Source organism: Nicotiana attenuata, unplaced genomic scaffold, assembly GCF_001879085.1.
Source record: "Nicotiana attenuata strain UT unplaced genomic scaffold, NIATTr2, whole genome shotgun sequence".
Taxonomy (NCBI): domain Eukaryota; kingdom Viridiplantae; phylum Streptophyta; class Magnoliopsida; order Solanales; family Solanaceae; genus Nicotiana; species Nicotiana attenuata.
The window spans coordinates 72,661-80,102 of record NW_017673393.1 but is presented as its reverse complement, the minus strand read 5'-3'; positions in this window follow the sequence as shown (position 1 = coordinate 80,102).

The following is a 7,442-nucleotide window of genomic DNA, read 5'->3' as shown; positions in this document are numbered from 1 at the left end:
GAGTCAAGATATGGCCGGAATACATTGTGCATCAAATGCATAAAAGCTGATGGGGCATTGGTCAGCCCAAATGACATAACAAGGAACTCGTAATGACCATACCAAGTCCTGAAGGCAGTCTTCGGGATTTCTGGCTCCCGAATCTTCAACTGATGGTAACCTGAGCGCAAATCGATCTTAGAAAACACACGTGCACCCTGAAGTTGGTCAAACAGATCATCAATACGAGGCAAAGGATAACGGTTCTTCATTGTAACCTTGTTCAACTGGTGATAATCAATACACATGCGCATAGAACCATCCTTCTTCTTCACAAATAACACAGGAGCACCCCAAGGCAATACACTAGGCCGAATAAAACCCTTATCAAGTAATTCCTGCAATTGCTCCTTCAACTCCTTCAACTCATGAGGAGCCATACGGTACGGAGGGATAGAAATGGGCTGAGTGCCCGGCAACAGATCAATGCCAAAATCAATGTCCCTATCAGGTGGCATGCCCGGAAGATCAGCTGGAAACAAATCAGGGAAATCCCGTACTACTGGGACTGAATTAACAGAAGGAGTATCCATACTGGCATCTCTCACATAAGCTAAGTACGCATCACAACCTTTCTCAACCATACGCTGAGCCTTAAGGAAAGAAATAACTCTACTGGGAGTGTGACCTAAGGCACCCCTCTACTCAATACACGGTACACCTGGCATGGCCAGCATCACGGTTTTGGCGTGACAATCAAGAATAGCATAATGGGGCGACAACCAGTCCATGCCCAAAATAATATCAAAATCAACCATACTGAGCAATAATAAGTCGGCTCTGGTCTCAAAACCACCAAGAATAACAAAACATGACCGGTAAATGCGGTCCACAACAAGAGAATCTCCCACAGGAGTAGAAACATAAACTGGGGAACTCATAGAATCCCGAGGTACCCCCAAATGCGGAGCAAAATAAGAAGACACATAAGAGTAAGTGGAGCCTGGATCGAATTGAACTGATGCATCTCTGTGACAAACCAAGAGAGTACCTATGATGATAGAATTAGAGGCGACGGCCTCAGTACGACCTGGAAGAGCATAATATCTGGCCTGGCCTACCCCTCGAGGGCGACCTCTACCTCCCCGACCTCCACCTCTGGCTGGCTGGGCCGGTGGAGTAGCAGCTGGTGCTGGGACCATAGCCTGAGGGCTCTGTGGGGCCTGTTATGGCTGAGGAGTCTGCGAGGGTGCACCCCTACTAAGTCTGGGGCAATCTCTCACCATATGGCGTGTGTCACCGCACTCAAAACAAGCTCTAAGAGGACGTGGCGGCTGTGACTGGCTCGGGCCAGGTGTGCTGGACTGACTATTGGGAGCACCCCATGCAGGAGGCGCACTAGAGACTGGAGGTGCATAATAAGGCTCCTGAGGCCTAGGTGGAGCTGGAATACCACTGGCTGCGGGAAGAGCTGAATGAACGGGGTGACCCATATGACCCCTACCATGACGACCAGCCGCTGGGGCACGGGAACTAGAAAAATGGCCCAACTCTCGAGACCTCTTGGCCTCTCTCTCCTCCCTGTCCCTAGCATGCATACCCTCAATCCTCATAGCAATGCTCACTGCCTACTGATAAGACACATCTGTCTCTAACGCACGAGCCATGCTAGATCTGACATTGGGAATAAGCCCCTCAATGAACCGGCGAACCTTCTCGCGGACCGTCGAAACCAAAGCTGGGGCATGTCTAGCCAAGTCAATGTAACAAACAGCATACTCCGAGACAGTCATAGTACCCTGGCACAAACGCTCAAACTCCGCCCGCCAGGAAAACCTAAGACTCTGGGGGACATACTCCCTCGTGAACATATCTGAAAACTGAGCCCAAGTCAGGGAAGCTGCCTCATCCGGACTGTCTAACTCATAATCACGCCGGCTCCTCGAAGCTGGAAAGTAGTGAAGGAAACCCCGCTCGATCCTGATATGCCCATGGTGCGGCGAATACGGTAGCACTCCTCCAGAAATCCCAAGGCATCCTCTGATGCTAACCCATTGAATATCGGAGGATCATACTTCTTGAACCTCTCAAGTCTCCGTTGCTCATCCTCTAAAGTCGCTGCCCTATCCTCGGGCTGAACTGGTACTGCAAGCGGCACAGGTATAACCTCTGGGACCTGCTCAACATTCACTCGCTGCTCAGGAGTGCGGGCGGCGGGAGTCTGTACTCCTACCCTGGCCTGGGATGTGGCTGCAGCAAGGGGAAGCAACCCTGCCTAAGCCATAGTGGTGTACATACTCATAAACTGTGCCAAAGTCTCCTGGAGTGCTGGAGTAGTAGTGGCAGACGTATCGGGTGTCTGGACTCCGGCTGGTACTACTGGTGGTACCTCGGCGGCAGCTCGCGCGAGTGCTCTAGCTGCACCACGAGCGCGTCCTCGGCCTCTACCCCGGCCTCGGCCTCTGACGGCTGCAGTAGGGGGCGCAGGTGCCTGATCCTCTCGGGTAGCGCGTTTCCTCACCATCTGTGAGAGAATAGAAAGACAGAAGTTTAGTTGTGATGTCAAAAATCTCGCACGACAAGGAAATTAAATGAAGTGGAATTTTCCTAACAGTTACATAGCCTCTCGTAGATAAGTATAGACGTCTCTGTACCGATCAGTGAGACTCTAATAAACTGGCCTGTGTTCCGTGACTCCTATGAACCTAGAGCTCTGATACCAACTTGTCACAACCCCAGTTCGCCCTCTGTGAACTGTCGTGACGGCACCTAGTCCCTACGACTAGGTAAGCCTAACAAGTGCGTAAAAACAATCAAAACCTTGCAGAAATTATAACTTAAAACCAAGATTTAACAAAATGGAAATGAAATGTAAAATGCCACTCGGCACATACAACACAATATCTCAAACTTCTACAATGCTATCCTAAAACCCGGAAACTCACGGGAACACAAGCTGAGAGAAATATAGTAAAAATGCTCTAACTCCGGAATGTCTACATCAACAGTATGATAGAAGGGCTAATACTACAAGATAGAATAAAGATGGAGACTCTTCGGTCTGCGGACGCGGCAGATGTACCTCGAAGTCTCCAAAAGCTCTCCCTGCCTCAAGGATGGTAAGCCTGTGGAGAAGTACCTGGATCTGCACAAGAAAAACATGCGCAGAAAGGGCATGAGTACACCACAGCGGTACTCAGTAAGTGCCAAGCCTAACCTCGGTTGGGTAGTGACGAGAAAGGTCAGGGCCCTACTGAGGTTAAATAAGATACAGGTTTAATTGTGTGAAATGATAGTGTAATTAAATAACATAAGATATAAAGGACAGCAACAACTGTTACAAAGGCAAGTAAAACACAGTAAAAAAACATAACTCAACTCCGAGATAACAACCGGGGATCTCCCAGGATACCGTCCTGTAGTCCCCAAATATAAATATCATGTCCAGTGGATCTCCCGGGTGCAGTCCCGTAGACCAACTCATAAATGTGCAGGGGGATCTCCCGGAATGCAATTCCGTAGTCCCAAAGTAAACATACAGGGGGGAGCTCCCGAGATACCGTCCCGTAGTCCCAAAGTAAATACACAACAACAACAAGAATTCAATCCAATCAATTTCATCTCAAAGTGAAGCAGGTAATCCTAACTTAGCATGAATCACGTAGTACAATTAAGGCAGTTAAGATAGATAGAGCAATTTAGTCAAGTAGACATGTTTCTCTAAGCTACAGCAGGTTTAATGTCCAAACACTGTAAGTAAGGAAAAGAAGAACACAATTCAAGACTATTTTTAAAGAAAAACCGGATTTCCAACAATTAGCACAAGTACGCGCTCCTCACCTCACGTACAAGGCATTTCAATTACCACAATATCAATCCTAAGGGGAAAAGTCCCCCACACAAGGTTAGACAAGCCACTTACCTCGAACCGGCTCAAATCAACTAGAAACCACGCTCTTTCCACGAGTATCTGACTCCAAGTGGCCCAAATCTATTCAATTCCATTTCATAACGTAAATAGTACTTCAAGAAGCTGAATCTATGATTAAGTTCTAAGCTAATATGCAAAATTATGTAAAATGACCAAAATGCCCCTCGGGCCCATGTCTCGGAATTAGGTAAAATTTATATTTCCAGAAACCTCGCACTCTCACAAGTCTAACCATACCAAGATTGTCCAAATCCCATAACATTTCAACCCTCAAATCCGTGATTCTATCCGAGAGGGTTTTCGAAACTTTTCCAACAAAATTCACGGATTAAATGCCAAAACTAGTAATAGATTCAAGTAATCTAACCAAAATTAAGTTAAGAACACTTATCTCGTTGTTCCATCTGAAAATCTCTCGAAAAATCGCCTCACCCGAGCTCTAAATCGCCAAAAATGGAAAATGGAACGAAGTCCCATTTTCAGAACTTGAAATAATCTGTCCAGCAATTTTCACACCTGCGGTTACTGTTCACCGCAGGTGTGGTTACTATTCACCGCAAGTGCGGTACTGTTCACCGCAGATGCGGTTATTGTTCACCGCAGATGCGGTCACTGTTCACCACAGGTGCGGTTACTATTCACCGCAGGTGCGGTTACTGTTCACCGCAGAAGCGAAAAATGCAGAAGCTGAAATTTCAGCAGCTTTCTTCAAGTCTGAATTGATCTGTTAACCTTCCGAAACACACCCGAGGCCCCCGGGACCTCAACCAAACATGCCAACCAATCCTAAAACATCATTCAAACTTGTACCAATCTTCAAAATACTTCAAACAACATCAACACACCTCTTTTTCATCGAATTCAAGCCTAAGAATTTCAAAAACTCTAAAAATACGCTTTCGATCAAAAAGTCTATCAAACCTCGTCCGAATGACCTGAAATTTTGCACACACGTCACATTAAAAACAATGGAGCTACTCCAACTTCTGAAATTTCATTCCGTCCCTCGGATCGAAATCTCGCTATCGAACCGGGAACTTCCAAAATTCAACTTTCGGCATTTCAAGCCTAAATTAGCTACGGACCTCCAAAACATGATCTGACCACGCCCCTAAGCCCGAAATCACCTAACGGAGATAAGAGAACCATCAAATTTACATTCCAAGGCCGTCTTCACACTGTTCCAACTACAGTCGATTTTCCAACAATTAATCTCTCATTTAGGGACTATGTGTCCCAAAACTCTCCGAAACTCAAAACCGAATATCCCGGCAAATAAAAATAGCAGAAATAAACTTAGGGAAGAAGTTAATAGGGGATCGGGGCGTAAATTCCAAAAACGACCGGCCGGGTCGTTACAATAAGACTTCACAACTCCCTTAAGGTAGGGTTGCTCATATTATTCAGCGGGCACAGACTATCATCTCCTGCTAACCAATTACTATGTTGAAACTGTTACTTATAGGTGCTCTATTCAACTCTAAATCGTATCTAATGCATGCACTACCCGTCCATACCTATGGTCCAGGAGGATTTGGGCCTACTATGAGGTGGTTCTAGACTTAACTTAGGTTGCTCAAAAATGAGAAAGCTAGGCGACATCCAAAACAGATAAGACTTCATGTAAAGAAAATTAAAGGCCCAAGTTAGCCTCCGCACATGGACAACAAATGCATGCAACAGAATAAGCAGTAGGTGATTTCAGAACTAAGACTTAAGGTCATAAAGGCATGGTTTCTAACTGATTTTGAATTACAGCATCGTATATGCAACGTTATTGTTCTAAATGGCTTAGGCGAGGAGGCAGTAAACTATTTGCAAACTCAGAATTATTAGCAGTGATTTTATAGATATGCGTCTTAGGCAGGTGACATTGTCCTATTGGCATGATTTCCAATACTTGCACGATTAAGCAATGAAACAACTTTGAGAGTCCAGTATTAACAACATCGATACTATGAATAATTTTTAAGCGAGCGACAACTTCCTATAGGAAGGATTTCTAATAATTGACAATCAGACTTGAGTTTTTATAACACTTTGCTCCTATATGCATGTCATCTAGGCGGGGCAGTGTAATGAAAGTAACAGAAGTAGTTGATTAAAAGATTAATGTCTTATAGTCATGATATCTAGATGGGCATTACACCAAAAGTAATAAAAGCAATTGACCAATCAATTATTTGAATTCCTATAGGCATGGTATCTAGGTTAACAAAAGCATATAATATATATCCTATAGGCATGTTGTCTAAACGCATTAATAACATGGAAATCAAGTATAGAGATTAATAGCATGTTTGAGATAGTGTACGAGTATTAGACAAATGAGGTGAGGTGTGAGCGATTCCTATAGACATGATTTCTACTAGTGTGCAGAAGTAGAGCAAGTTAAACAGAATAACAAGTGAAGCATAGAGACCGTATAGCCATGCTTTCTACCCTTTCATGCAAATATTCGAATACCCCAGCCCCCTTTCATCAATCTCCCTATTATTCGTTATTACAAATTATTACAGGCCCAAGTGAGAATTCATAAACCTAAAAATGACTAGTTATAGGATGAAACAACTACAAGCCCAATAGAACAAACACAGGTCCGATGCAGAACAATCCAGGGATGTCCCTAGGCCTTCAATATCTTAATCTTCGTACAACAGCCAAAGCATACACCACTTACCATAGCAATCTGAGTTCCATGCTCAAACCCAACATGTAGGGCCCAACATTAGGCCTAATGAATAACCTTACTTACCCAAACCATGCCAGAATCAGCGATAAAGGTGACATAATACTCATGGAATTAACAAAACAACTTAAACACTTAGTTTTTATAGCAGTAGCTAACAACAGCTTTAGCCAGGACACATAAACAGAACCAGGTGAAATTATAAGACACAAAAGGCACGTATAAAGCAGGTTATGCTTATAATGCTAGAAACAAAGTTTAAAAGATACATGATAATAAACCATAGTATAGTAAATCATTCCTTATATTTACAAAATGAAGTATGATTCAGCATTAACCTAGGGAAACTTACATGAAAATCTAGCAGGATCAGACAAGAAAAACAAAGCACAACCATCACATGAAAGTATCCATCAGGAAAAGCCCAATGAAAGGAACAACAGAACATAACAAACTTATGATCAAGCAATAATTTAATGGAGCAGTGGAAAAACTTTAGCATGCTGAACATTAGTCAAAATGTAAGAAACATATCAATTTTCAAAAGCAAGATAGGCTAGTATTAAACCTGATACTAGTTGTCCATATATGAGGTTTCCTAAGGTCTCAAGCAGCACTGAAGATCACAGGATTGCATAAGTCCAAGCATACATTAGAACTTAAATGGCATGGCAGCAGGCTTTAGCTAATCAATACAACATCAGAAACTTAGTAGGTTGGACATGAATGAATTAACAAGGTCTGAAACACATGAATTGATTTATCACAAAGATACAAGACAAGGCAGCGAACATGCATTAGCTTATGAATAATAGGTAGAGCAATTTTAGGCTAGTAACATGA